Genomic DNA, 12,369 nt, shown 5'->3' on the forward strand with positions numbered 1-12,369 from the left:
TGTCTGTTTTTGTGCCAGTACCATACTGTCTTGATGATGACAGCTTTGTCATAGAGCTGGAAGTCCGGAATTGTGATGCCGCCAGCTTTGCTTTTCTTTTTCAACATTCCTCTGGTTATTCGGGGTCTTTTCTGGTTCCATACAAATTTTAGGATTATTTGTTCCATTTCTTTGAAAAAGGTGGATGGTATTTTGATGGGGATTGCATTGAATGTGTAGATTGCTCTAGGTAGCATTGACATCTTCACAATATTTGTTCTTCCAATCCATGAGCATGGAACGTTTTTCCATTTCTTTGTGTCTTCCTCAATTTATTTCATGAAATTTATAACAATGAGGATGATAGTCACACCTAGTTCACAGGGCTCTGCAGAGGATTAAGTGAGTTACAGGTAAAGCATTTAGAATAGTACCTGGCAGGTAGTAAACGCTCAATGAAATGTTTTCACCCTCTTTGTACTCTTCTATTGTGGGAAATGCAAACTGTATGAAAAATTGTTTCTTGTGATTTTATTCAAATAACAGGGGCATAGTTTTGGTTATTCTTGGATGATAACAGCTTAAAGATAAGCTTTTTTTTTAAAGATAACCTTCTATACTTCTGGTCCGTATCCCCCAACATCGAAAAGCACCCCTCTCTACCTGGCACCTAGGTGTACATATTTGAATCTCCCTGTGTTTGGGGACTTATATTTTCCAAGTACCCTACCCTTCACCATCTATGTGTAGCATTAAGTTAAGTGGTAATCAATTTTGTTAATGATGAGTTTAAAGCATAAAAAGACACACACATGCACGAATGATTTCCCCTAAAGAGGGTTAACACAGAATGGGTTATACTTCTTTAATGGGTGACCATGTGTATGGCTTCTTTTGGTTGATGAGAGCCACTCATTCCCCAAACATTTTGATGAATCATGGTTGTATCATGTTTGGCTTTAGACAACACTTTGTATTTTCACTTCCTCCTCATTCCACTTAGACTGGATTAAAATTAAGTTGCATTTCTGAGAACAGAGCATTTCTTGGTGGATGGTAAATTTTTGCTGCATGATTAAAACCTACATTAATGATGCAAATACATGATTTTAGACACATATGCAGACTTTCTAACTTTGCAACAGTTGCATTTTTGTCACTAGTGGAAAATGTTGATTGATTTTTTTCAGTGACTGATGACGGATGAAGCAGATGAGTTTGCTGCAGGGCTTGAAAACAAAATGAAAAATCCTGGAGAACCCGACAGTCCTTTGTCCTCTAAGAGAAGGTAGAGGATGGCCTTGCTGTGAATGAAATAGGAAGGAAGATGGTAATTATGTCTTTGAGAAACAGATATGAGAATGTTTGCAAGTAGAAGGGAAAGAATCTAATAAGCTGCAACCGTTTGGAGTTGCTGCAAGAGTTAGTAGGATGAAGCAGGTCTCTGGGGCAGTAGGAGATGATGGGCTCAACAGGACGATGGGCCTGCACTCGCTCTCTGCATGTTCTCACCTCCTGTTCATCCTCTAACCCAGTGCGGTCTGGCTTCTGCCTCCACTGCCCCACTGAAACTGTCCTTGTCAAGTCCCCAGTGTCTGCTGCATGTTGTCCTTAACTTCTCCGCAGTAGTTGACGCAGTCATTCACTCAGTCCTTCATGAAAACCTTCTTGGGTTTCTAGAAACCACATTTTCCTGATTTCTTCCCCTCTTACTGGGACTCTTTTTCATTCCCCTTTTCTGGTTGTTTCTTTTCATTCCCACCACTAAATACTGTAGGGCCACTAATCCTGATCTTGGGCCTTCTTCCCTTGAATATACCCTCTCCCTAGATGATCCCACATAGTCTTGGAACTTTAAATATGATGATGTGTATTTCAACAACGTCCCAAATTGATACCTGTAGATTACAACTTGCTCCTGAACTCCAGACTCAAATTCAAATGCATACATGGTATCTGCACTTGCATGTCTAAGAGACATTTAAAACTCAACCCATGCCATGTGTTTAAACTGCACTCCTGAACTCCTGAACTTCCTCCCTTGCACATACCTTCTCTACATACAGCACTGTCTATTTTGGCTTTTGGTGTTATAGCTAAGAAATCACTGGGGCGCCTGGGTGGCTCCGTCGGTTGAGTGTCCAGCTCTCGGTTTCGGCTCAGGTCATGATCTCATGGGTCATGGATTGAGCCCGGGGTCAGGTTCCATGCTCAGCGGGGAGTCTGCTTGCTGATTCTCTTCCTCCGCCCCTCCCCCCCCAAATGAATAAATAAATCTTTTGAAAAAGGAAATTATTGCCAAGTCCAATGTCATGAAGCTTTCCCCCTATGTTTTCTTTCAGGAGTTTTATAGTTTCAGGTCTTACATTTAGGTCTTTAATCCATTCTGAGTTAATTTTTATTTATGGTGTTAGATAAGGGCCCAACTTTATTCTTTTTTATGTGGGTATCCAGTTTTCCCAGTTTGTTTATTTATGTGTATTATTTTTTATTATTATGTTCAGTTAGCCAGCATGTAGTTTTTGATGTAGTGTCCAATGAATCATTAGTTGTGTATAATACCCAGTGCTCATCACATGTGTTCTCCTTAATACCCATCACCCGGTTACCCCATCCCTCCAACCCCCTCCCTTCTGTAACCCTCAGTTTGGTTCCCAGAGTCCAGAGTCTCTCACGGTTTGTCTCCTTCTCTGATTTCTTCCTGTTCAGTTTTCCCTCCCTTCCCCTGTGGTCCTCCACGCTATTCCTTATGTTCCACATATGAGTGAAACCATATGATAATTGTCTTTCTCTGCTTGACATATTTCACTTAGCATAATCCCTTCCAGTTCCATCCATGTCAGTGCAAGTGGTGGGTACTCATCCTTTCTGATGTCTGAGTAATATTCCATCCCAATACCATTTAAATTTTTTTTAAAAGTAAGCTCTACAGCCAATGTGGAGCTCGAACTCATGACCCTGAGATCAAGAGTCACATGCTCTAGTGACTGAACAACCCCCCCATGCCCCCCCCATGTAACATTTTTTTGAAGAGACTCCTTTCCTCATTGAATGGTCTTGACATTCTCATAGAAGCACATTGGACCATATATGCAAGGATTTATTTCTAGGATCTCTATTCTATTGGTCTATTTGTGTATCTTTATGCCATTACCACTCTGTTTTAATTACTGAAGCTTTATAATACATTTTAGAATCAGAAATGTGAGTCTTCCAATTTTATTCTTCCTTTTCAAAATAGTTTTGGCTATTCAGTGTCTCCTGAGATTCCATATGAATTTTTAGGATGAATTTTTCTATTTCTGCACAAAACACCATTGCAGTTTTTTTTTTTTTTTTGAATGTTGTAGTAGTTGATTTCTTTTTTTTTTTAAAGATTTTTCTTATTCTTCTTTTTAAAAAAGATTTTATTTATTTATTTGACAGAGAGAGACACAGCGAGAGAGGGAACACAAGCAGGGGGAGCGGGAGAGGGAGAAGCAGGCCCCCCCGCTGAGCAGGGAGCCTGATGCGGGGCTCGATCCCAGGACCCTGGGATCATGACCCAAGCTGAAGGCAGACACCCAATGACTGAGCCACCCAGGTGCCCCACCATTGCAGTTTTGATAGGGATTACATTGTAGATTGCTTTGGGTAGTATAAACATCTTACCGATATTAAATCTTCCAACCCACGGACATGGGATGTGTTTCCATTTATTTGTGTCATCTTAATTTTTTTCAGCAATTTTTTAAAGTAAACTCTACACCCATCATGGGGCTTGAACTCATGACCCTGAGATCAAGACTCACATGCTCTACTGACCGAGCCCCGTTTCAGCAATGTTTTATAGTTTTCTTTTTTTTTTTTTTTAAAGATTTTATTTATTTATTTGAGAGAGAGAGAATGAGAGAGAGCACATGAGAGGGGTTAGGGTCAGAGGGAGAAGCAGACTCCCTGCCGAGCAGGGAGCCCGATGTGGGACTCGATCCAGGGACTCCAGGATCATGACCTGAGCCGAAGGCAGTAGCTTAACCAACTGAGCCACCCAGGCGCCCTGTTTTATAGTTTTCAATGTACAAATCTTTCACTTGCTTTGTTAGGTTTATTTCTAAGTATTTTATTCTTTTTTTCAAGAATTATTTATTTATTTTAGAGAGAGAGAGAGAGAGAGAGAGCGTGCAAGTACACAAGGGGGGGAGGGGCATAGGGAGATGGAAAGGGAGAGAAAATCTCCAGCAGTTTCTCCACTGAGCATGGAACCCAACGCAGGGCTCGATCCCAGGACCCTGAGATCATGACCCGAGCTGAATCCAAGAGTCAGACACTTAACTGACTGAGCCACCAGGTGCCCTTCTAAGTGTTTTATTCTTTTTGATGCTATTATAAATGGAATTGTTTTCTTCATTTCCATTTCAGATTTTTCATTGTTAGTGTACAGAAACACAATTGATTTTTGTGTGTTTAGTATCCTGCAACTTTCCATGAAGATTCATTTTATAGTCCCATGTACACTGTAAGCTCCTTTTTGTATCCCCCACAATGTCTTACACGGCATGGTGTTTTAAGCATCTCTTGGTTAATGACATTTCTGTTCATTTTCAGGTTTAAAAAAAGGATTCACGACCTTGAGAAGGTACTAGAAAAAGTAATTTTCACCATCTTCACAACAAAGTTAATTACATCACAAACATAGCCTGTTATCACATCTATCTGTGAGAAACAGGGACAAGTTTGCTGTGCTGTAGAATGGTGCTGGATATTGCTGGCTTCCTAGACCGTGACACTCAAGGGAATTGCCTTCAAGAGGTTACGACAAAGCAGTGGAGCCTTTTAATGTTGTGATTCTCCATCAGTAAAATTTGGCTTTGGCCTTAAGAATATCCATTGAAAATATAGTTTGCTTTCTTATTTGTTTTCCCACTAGAGGTAGGGTACGGTGTTAACTCTTGAGGCCAAATCCTACTACAGTCCTGGTGTCTACAGCAAGTCATGTTGCTGCACTGACCCCTGCCTTCTTTCACTACTGCTGTCCTCGGCTGCACCTCAGCGCCTCATGATTCTTTGCCTGGGGAGATGACTCGAACCTTCATTCTTTTTTTATTTTTTATTTATTTATTTATTTATTTATTTATTTATTTATTTATCTATCTGAGAGAACGTGCATGGGCATGCACAAGACAGCAGAGGGCGGGGCGGGGGAGGGAGGGGCAGAGGAAGTGGGAGAGAATCTGAAGCAGACTCCGAGCTGAGTGCAGAGCCTGGTGCGGGGCTCAATCTCATGACCCTGAGATCACGACCTGAGCTGAAACCAAGAGCCAGACGCTCGACTGACTGAGCCACCCAGGAGCCCTGCAAACCTTCATTCTTGAATGGTTTGGCCATTATATGTTCTGTCTCCGCTAGGTTATTATAATTATCCATTGACTTTTTTCCAAGCTTCACTGACAAATAAAAGTGTAAGATATTTAAAGTGTACGTCATGATGATGTGATATACATATGCTGTCCATTAATTTTAATCACGAAACACAGGAGTATCAAGAAGCTTTCTAAACATATCAGACATACTCCTCCATAGCTCTTTCGTAGTAGGAACTCAATTTCCTTTGATAGTCAGGTTCAGTCACCCAGCAGTACAGTACAGCCCTTCTTTGCCTGTTGATTGAAAGGTCTGGGGAGTCCAAAGTGGCCAGCTGGAAGTCTCAACTTCCCATTCAATGGAGTCATTGTTTTATCCCCCGGTGAAAGCATTTCTTTCTTTGGAACGAAGACCTCTAGTCCAGAAGAGCTAGAGCTCTTGTCGTGGGGACAGGAAGCAAAAATTTTCTATTGTCTTGCTGGGGTAATAGTGAGGAGAGGCGCTCCCATTTCCATACCTTGATTGCAGGATCCATAAATCCATGTGATAAGAGGAACAGCACCTTATACCTATGAATATAAATGCTTAGATAGATCATGACCATCTCCTAGAGGCTGTTGTCCCAGATCCTCTTAGCTAGAAACAAGTGAGGTCTTCCAAAAGTCATTCCACTTCAGGATGAGGAGAAACCTAAGACTAGTGAATTACATGAATATTGCTCAATTGCTGCACTCCTTTCCTATAAAATGGGTTCCTTGTTTAGAAACGATGCTCTTTAGAATACTGTGATGGTGAATAAGGCGGTTTTCAAATCTACAAATATTGGTTTCTCAAAAGCACTAAATGTGGGAAGGAAAATCCATATCCAGAGTTAAGTGTCTATCTGAGTAAGAACAAAGCATGGCTCCTCCCTTAATAGAAGTGTTCCACCGTGAACCCCCTGCCACCTGGTAGTCATCTGATCACTCTGGAGACTTCTGTATCAGGGGCTCCATGTTGGCCTCTGCTTCTGGCAGACTGGTCACTCAGCAACGGCTATAGTGAGATCAGCCTTGGGGAGTGGAGGCCCATGTTGCTGAGTATAACCTCCATCCCTGCCACTTGGCCACTTAGTTCCAGGCCCCGCTGGGTTCTGACATGACGGCTGGGGAAGGGCCTGATGGGTATTTGCATAATGGGTCCCCTAGCCAGCAGATTATTAAACTTCTGCGCTGGTAAGCTTATTCTTTGCTGGTCACCCATGGGACACACTTCATATCATATGTCTGTTCGGATGGGTGTATCCATATACCTCTTCCCTAGGCCTCCTTGTCACAAACTTTCAATCATGTATTTTCAAAGTCCCTGACCATTCAGCTAATGACTCGGACACGGCCTATGCATGGTTATACACTCATACTTCTGGCCATCTCTCCTCCAGGCAGAGTGAACAAGCAGGCACACTGCTCAAAATTTTCCCTCTGGGAGGTTTACCCTTCACCAGTGTCCTTCAGAGCTGTCCCAGGTGGGACTGTAGTGTAGCAGCTGTCCTTTGGCCTTTGTAGGAGGCAGGATTCTAATTATGTCCCCCCCCCCCCGCTGCCATATTCCAGGCTTCTGGTTATTCAAACACTAGTATGAATACTGCTGTGGTGGGATGTTTTTACTGAAAAAATGAGTATTTTATTTTGATAGCATTAAAAGAAAAACAAAATGGTATTTCTACAGTGAGGTGAAAACAATGTTTAAACTTCATTATCAATCAAATATTTTCCAAATGAGAGTATGTTTTATGAAGGTCCCAAAGCACAGGCAAATCTTAACACAATGGTACGGGAATCTGTAATACTGAAAATAGCTCTCTCTGACAGGATGTTTAAAAACATATTTTTTGAATTCTAAAAGCAGTCAAGCAATCCCTTCCAAACAACTGTGTCAAGAGTGAAACAGTATGTTCCATTAATACCCTAACAATTTCATTGTAATACTTTTTACTGCTATGACAATTTTATATAAATTTTGCTATACTTAAAATAGGCTTTGAAAATGGAAAAGTGTACAAAATTCCAGATAAAATGATTAAGGGATGCAATTTAATAAGGTTTCCCCTTCCCTCATCACCGATGATTACCTTTAGCAGCTAGGAGTTAAACTTTAAAATATTGCACCCTCTGGGGTGCCTGGGTGGCTGTTGGTTAAGCGTCTGACTTCAGCTCAGGTCATAATCTCAGGGTCCTGGGATCCAGGCCCACATTGGGCTCCCTGCTCAGTGAGGTCTCTGCTTCTCCCTCTCCCTCTGCCCCCACCCCCCTCAAATAAATAAAATCTTTAAAAAACAAAATAAAATACAACCCCTCAAATGAAAACCTAAGTTTTATTTTTTTATTGTATTTCCTTTTATCATTTTTTAAATTTAAATTTTAGGTAGTTAACATACAGAGCAATATTAGTTTCTGGAGTAGAATTCAGCGATTCATCACTTACATACAACACCCACTGCTCATCACAACAAGTGCCCTCCTTAATGCCCATCCCTCATCTAGCCCATCCCCCACTCACCTCCCTCCATCAACCCTCAGTTTGTTCTCTGTCATTAAGAGTCACTTATGGCTTGTTTCCCTGAAAACCTAAGTTTTAAATCTTAATCGGATATAACTGGAAAAGTTTACTTATATTTGGATGCCTTTTATAAAACCTTTTCTTTTTTGTATTAAAGCAGAAACCAGTTCCCCAAACCTCTTATTCAATTATATATCCTGATTGGACTAACATCTGATAGAGGACTGCCATTTTTGCTTTTGTAATAGTGATTTTTCACTGCGCTCTTCTATAGCTTTTACAGAGCTCATGGTCCCTAATATCCCCCCACCCCTGTTTCCTGGGTGGAGAAATGGCTGCCATAATGAACTTCTCACTGATAGAGTGGAAACATGTGCCGTTTGTTATTATTTAAGAGGGACTCAATTTGGGCATTCTGGGCAGATGGCCTACCGGTTTTCTTGTGCTGCATACCAGTCTCCAGCATGAAAAATGCTAGGAACTTGAGGAACCGCACTTTCCAGAACGTTGGCAGCCAGGGTCCTGTCAAATATTGAAGAATCCTGTCCCAGAGATAATCATCATCAGTACAGAAAGTGTCTGCATTCACTCAGCTTCTGATACACATCCTGGGTCAAGGCCAGCCCCATACTGTGCTCAGTGGCCTGCCAAGGGTCTTCAGCTTGTCTGCAGTGCCAGAGAAACTGCGCGCGGCAGCCTGGGTCCCTAGAGAGAGAACATCGCACTCGGGACGTTCTTGCTGTTGTAACTCTCCCATCTTTTTGAAGACGTGGTAAAAGCCTGAGGCTAAGTAGTGATCCTTGTCTAGCATAAGCACGAGTCCAGCAGCGTCCGGAGTATTTTTGACCATGTCCCATACAAAATGCCGCTTCCCCCACCGATGTTTGGTTTGGGAGAACTCGGCCCCTCCCTAGCGGCCGAAGGAGTCGGGATATCGGGCGTGAACGCACCCCATCTTCAAAGCTGCATTACGCGGGTCTCTGCGGCAGTCTCTTGGGTCACTGCCTGGAGACTCGTTGAGGAACGACTGGATGGTGCCAGGACAGACACCTGCGGGACCCGACAGAAACCTACGGGGCCGTCGCCAGACCCCGCAGCTGCCCTCGCTGACTCACCTCGGCCCCGGATGGTGGGGGGGGGGGCGCCCCGAAGGCTCTCAGCTCGCCCGCGCCCCCGGACCCCCCCCCTCCCTGCACGTCCCCGCACGGCAGCTGCAGCATGGCCATCACCCCCGCCACTGGGAGCCAGGGCTCGGGGTCTGCCCGGTCCTGGTCCTCCGGGAAGGCATCCCACCGCCGCCGCCCTACCGCACCCCAGCTCCGTGACCTGGTCCTCCAGCGCCCTCGCGTCCTGGTCCTCGCCGCTGCCACGGCCCCGCAGCCTCCTCCCACCCCGGCAGTGACCTCCTGTGATGGGCTTTTGCAGCTGGCAGAAGCTCTCTATTTCCACTTTCCCTGAGATGTCCTGCGGCTGGGCCTGACGCACACAGGTGAGTCCTTTAAAGGCAGGCAGCTATCTCGATCAGGGAGAAGAGGAAGTCAAGAAGGATTTGCCACGCGTTGCCGCTTTGAAGGTGTAGCGGTCCACGTGGGAAGGTGTGCAGGAGGACCTAGGACCTGACAGTGGCCCCTGGCTGACACCCAGCAAGGCGAGGGGGACCTCATGTTTACAGTCTTAAACACGGGAATAGAGCCTCAACATATCAGTCAGGAGGGAGCTGGGAATGAAAACCACAATGAGCTAGCACTTCACACCCACGGGGATAGCTGCTAACAGGTGTTTAACAAGTGTCCTGAGGAGACTGGAACCCTCCCACATTGCTGGTGGGAATGCAAAATGATGGGGCATCCTGGCACAACAGGGTGGCATTTCATCAAAAAACTACACATAGGGGCGCCTGGGTGGCTCAGTCGTTAAGTGTCTGCCTTCGGCTCAGGTCATGATCCCAGGGTCCTGGGATCGAGCCCCACATCGGGCTCCCTGCTCCACGGGAAGCCTGCTTCTCCCTCTCCCACTCCCCCTGCTTGTGTTCCCTCTCTCCCTGTCTCTCTTTCTGTCAAAAAATAAATAAAAAATCTTTAAAAGAAAAAACTACACATAAAGTTACCAAATGACCCAGCAATTTCACTTCTAGGTACATACTCAAGAGACATAGACGCATGTGTCCACACAAGAACTTGTACATGAACAGGATCCAACATTATACTGCTTCCACCTCCTTACCCCAACCTTTAGAACCATTCTCACACATTTACCCCAGGCTACTGTATATCTATTGGAAAAGACGTGCTGTTGTTTGGTGAATATCACATCTTGCCATGGGTCTCAGTTTTTCACTCACTGTCTTGGCCTGTGGGCCCTCGAGTCTAGGTGCAGGTTAAGGAGCAGTGAGAGGTGATGGTAGGAGCTAGAGGAGGATAAGCAGGGCCCTGCCAGGCCACCATCTCAGGTGAGACCCTTAGAGGTTCTTCAGGCAAAGGGGAAATAACCTCTTCAGGTAGGAGTGGAAGGGCTGCTTCTGCTGGCAAAGACACATAATTGAGAGGTTCGGGGACCTGGACTCATTGACATGCACCCATATATTCCCATTCCAATTTCCAGTATCCTGTTTCTCCCAATCAGTGCCCTAATATTAACAGAAGAGCCCTGGTGAGGTTGTGAATTTAATTTGTGCTGTAATTCAGCCACTCGAAGATTGAACTTTGGAACTGGAATCCCCAAATATTGCACCCATGGCTACAAGAGAAGGATTTCTTTCAGGCCTGTATCAGGACTTTTCAGGTCCTTCATTTGGACCTTGATCTGGGACTGTAAGGTTCCGAGCTCAGTCTTTTCTCCTCTCAAGTTCTGAAGCTCATTTAGAAACAACAAATCAACTCCATAATACTCCTATTTTTTTCCTTCATAATCTTCCTTATTTTGACGAAAATATTCTGACATATCATATACTTGGTGACCCAGAGACTTGTCTTTTATAGGCACTTAATCATAGGTAACTAAAGGTGAATTTTTTTTTTTTAAAGATTTTATTTATTTATTTGACACAGAGAGAGACAGCGAGAGAGGGAACACGAGCAGGGGGAGTGGGAGAGGGAGAAGCAGGCTTCCCGCCGAGCAGGGAGCCCGATGCGGGGCTCGATCCCAGGACCCTGGGATCATGACCTGAGCCGAAGGCAGTCGCTTAACCAACTGAGCCACCCAGGCGCCCCTAAAGGTGAACTTTTCACTACCACTTCTGCCACTTCCTGCTGTGGACTAACAGTGCCCACTTTACCATTGGAAACAGGGTATTAAAGCCTTCCAGTCTAACTGGAGATGTAGTCCAGGAAACCCAGTACAAATTCAGAGAACACACTGTTAAGATTCTGTTCCTTTGGAACCACTCTCAGTATCACAATCTGTATCAGTCAGCTTTCAACCCGAAAAGCAGAACTAATGGGAGATTTTAATGTATGTATATTACATATACGAGTATGTATATATATATATATAAAATGAACTTGGCTGCTACTTAGAACTGGCTCAAGCAGTCCCTTAAGGACACTGTCTCCAGGTATGATGTTGGAGCCGGTCAGGCAGGTAGGAAGGGAAGACCACGTGCGGGTTGACTCGCACATTCTATGCTTTAGAAACACCGAAAGAGGGAGCTGTTGGTCAAAGGATACGGTTGTGGTTGCATAGGATGAATCAGTCTAGAGATTCTGATGTGCAGCGTGGTGGCGACAGTTAATACTATATCAAGTCCTGGCAATTTGCTGAGAGAGGAGATTTTCGGTGCTCTCACTCCCCCAAAGTAATTATGTGAGGAGACGGAGATGTTAATTAGCTTGACTGTAATAGCCATTTCACTATGTATACGTGTATACATCATTGTGTTGTAAAACTTAAGTGTGTACAATTTTTTTTATTTAAAATAAATAAATAAGTAATTTTAAGAAACACTAAAAGAAAAACAAGATATTGTGAGGTTTTCCTTTCACGCTTATACACAAATTTATATTTGGCAGTGTTATGTTCTCATTACTTTGCCAGTATTTTACATAAAAAGAAACTTTGATGATGCATATATAAAAATAATACATCTTAATGGTTTTTCACAAGTTCATTAATGCTGGAGAAATTTCTAGTTATATCTTTCTTATGATTTGTCATTCCTTCATGGAAAAATAAATTGTACCATTTTCTTCTAAAAAATTCAGAAGAAATCATAAGAATTTTGACTTCAAAACATCCCTCATTGTCATCAATGGTATTTGTTCACGTTTGGTCCCAAAATGTTGAACTTAACAGCAGAGTGATTTTATTTTATTTTATTATTTTATTTTTTTTTAAAGATTTTATTTATTTTTTTGAAGAGAGAGACACAGCGAGAGAGGCAACATAAGCAGGGGGAGTGGGAGAGGGAGAAGCAGGCTTTCCGCTGAGCAGGGAGCCCGATGCGGGGCTTGATCCCAGGACTCTGGGATCATGACCTGAGCCGAAGGCAGACGCTTAACAACCGAGCCACCCAGG

At 43.6% G+C, this 12,369-nt stretch overlaps 1 pseudogene; it reads right to left on the bottom strand.

The window, feature by feature from the left end:
* Window positions 1-8,112: 8,112 nt before the first annotated feature.
* On the bottom strand, window positions 8,113-10,098 carry LOC116647110 (annotated as a pseudogene).
* Window positions 10,099-12,369: the final 2,271 nt, after the last annotated feature.

Source organism: Phoca vitulina, unplaced genomic scaffold (assembly GCF_004348235.1).
Source record: "Phoca vitulina isolate PV1807 unplaced genomic scaffold, GSC_HSeal_1.0 scaffold39, whole genome shotgun sequence".
NCBI lineage: Eukaryota > Metazoa > Chordata > Mammalia > Carnivora > Phocidae > Phoca > Phoca vitulina.